Source organism: Ornithorhynchus anatinus, chromosome 13, assembly GCF_004115215.2.
Source record: "Ornithorhynchus anatinus isolate Pmale09 chromosome 13, mOrnAna1.pri.v4, whole genome shotgun sequence".
Taxonomy (NCBI): domain Eukaryota; kingdom Metazoa; phylum Chordata; class Mammalia; order Monotremata; family Ornithorhynchidae; genus Ornithorhynchus; species Ornithorhynchus anatinus.
In genome coordinates, this window is record NC_041740.1 from 19,716,290 (window position 1) to 19,718,670 (window position 2,381).

Here is a 2,381-nt window from a genome sequence, read left to right on the forward strand (position 1 = left end):
TTTCCCACATACAACTCATAGTCTTAATCCTCACTTTACACAGGCGGAAGTGAAGTGACCTGCCCAAGATCACATAGCAGACAAGCAGCAGAGGCGGAATTAGAACCCGCTCTATCCATTAGGCGACAATCGTGGGGTTGATCTCCAAGGTTGTCTGGGGGACCTTTCAAGTAACTTAAAAGTGAAGGGGTTGAATTACTCTCCTGTGTGGTGCTGACCGCTTTGCACATAGTAAGCACTCAATAAATATGATCGAATGAATGACTCCACCCTCCCCCGCCTACTCTTCCCCTTCTCCCTCCTCCTCATGCCATGAACCCCTCAATGTCCTACCCTCATCCACACCTCCCGACCCCTGGATGATTGAACTCTGACTTCTACAAATTATCAATTGTCCTATCCCGAGGAAACCAAGGCACAAAGAAGTTTAGCGAACTGCCAAATACCACCACTAAACACTGTCATTTTATCAATCGATCACGCTTCATTAATGTTATTGCAGAGCCAAGCCTGGAAAGAAAACATCACGGAATCGTCTGGGACACTACCTCAGCCTCAGGATTTGAAAAGAAATCTACGGTCAAAGGGTCACACTTTTCTCCCTTTGTGAGAGGCAAAGCAGAACTTGTAGAGAAATCTTTTGGAGGATCATGGAAATGGAGAGTTCAGTTCATTAACGGAACAAACAGCTCTGACTGCTGATTACCCGGGGAGCATTTATCGACTCAACACAATAAGATTCATTGGCTACATGTGACCAGGTGGTACAGCAATTTAAGATCCCCTCTACGTGGGGCAGAGTGAAAAAAACAAAATAGAATTCAAATCCCTTGGGTGCTTGTGTTTTGTAGCAGCATACTGTGGACAGGCAGCAAGTGCTAAGACAGAGGTTGTCATGAAAAACAGCCTTATTCAAATCGCTATGCTTAAGAAAGGAGAGGAACCTGCATTATTGGGGTATCATGGCTTAGAGAAAGGTTTTGTTACTTAGGAGGAAAGGAGATTTTTACTTAAATGTTCATTAGCCAAGAGGAATAGGTCCTGCTGACCTCCCTGCCTCTTGTCTCTCCACACTTCGGTCCATACTTCACAGATGCCCGGATCATTTTGCTTCAAAAGTGTTCTGTCTTTGTCTCCCCACTCCTCAAGAATCTCCAGCAGTTGCCCATCCATCCATCAAACAGAAACTCTTCACTATTGGCTTTAAAGCCCTCAATCACTTTGCCCCTCCTACCTTACCTTGCCTCTCTCCTACTACAGCCCAGCCTGCACACTTCGCTCCTCTAATGCCAAGCTGCTTCTCCCGGGACTAAGCGCTGGAGTAGATGCAAGATAATCAGGTTAAGCACTTGCTATGTGTCAAGCACTCTTTTAAGTGCTGGGATAGATAAAAGACAATCAGGTTGAACACAGTCCCTGTCCCATATGGGTCTCACAGTCTAAGTAGGAGGGAGAACAGGTATTTAACCCCCATTTTAGAGTGGAAGAAACTGAAGCACAGAGAAGTTAAGTAACTTGTCCAAGGACAAGCAATTAATAATAATTTTGGTACTTGTTAAGCGCTTACTATGTGCCAAGCGCTGTTCTAAGCACTGGGGTAGATACAAGTTAATCAGGTAAGACACAGTCCCTGTCCCATGTGAGGCTCACAGTCTTAATCCCCATTTTGCAGATGAGGTAACTGAGGCTCAGAGAAGTTAAATCAACGAATCTATCATATTTATTGAGTGCTTACTGTGGGCAAAGGACTGTACTAAGCACTTGAGAGAGTACAATAAAACAGAGCCCACAGTGAAGTGTCCCCTCTCAGGGTTGTACCTGGAGAGTTTCCAGGACTCTACCAGACTCGGCTACAGGAGGGAGAGTTGAGCGGAGGTCTACCCATTCTATTCCTAGCTTGGCCAGTGGCTAGGGAGTGGCAGACCATCTGCTACAAGGGAAAAATCACCCATGCTGGGCAACAGCGGCGTGGGAGACAGTCGAGGGTGGAGACTGAAGTTTATTGCGTGGAAAAAGGCAATGATAAACCACTTCCCTATTTTTTTACCAAGAAAACTCTATGGATGCACTACCAGAATGACTGCAGATGGAGAGTAGGGCGTTCTGGGAGAGATATGTCTGTGGTGTTACTAAGGGTCGGAAACAACTAAACGGCATAAGACAAAACAATGAAGTGACTCATCCAAGGTCACTCAGCAGTCAAATGCCAGAGCTGGGATCAGAACCCACGTCCTCTGACTTCCAGATCTGTGATTTTTCCACTAGGCTACGCTCCTTCGCATTACCTCTGGATAGCCGATGCTATCTGCTTCATTTAATTCACCGTCTCACCTCATTCATAGTCCTTCTGGGCAACCCTAAAGAGGCTTGTTTTTCCACAA

General features: G+C 45.8%; 1 non-coding gene across 1 annotated transcript; it reads left to right on the forward strand.

Annotated features, from left to right (window-relative positions):
- Window positions 1-1,800: 1,800 nt before the first annotated feature.
- LOC114816329 lies at window positions 1,801-1,938 on the forward strand. Its single transcript, XR_003764092.1, has one exon. It is a non-coding gene; the product is annotated as a small nucleolar RNA SNORA7 (small nucleolar RNA).
- The last annotated feature ends 443 nt before the right edge of the window (window positions 1,939-2,381 follow it).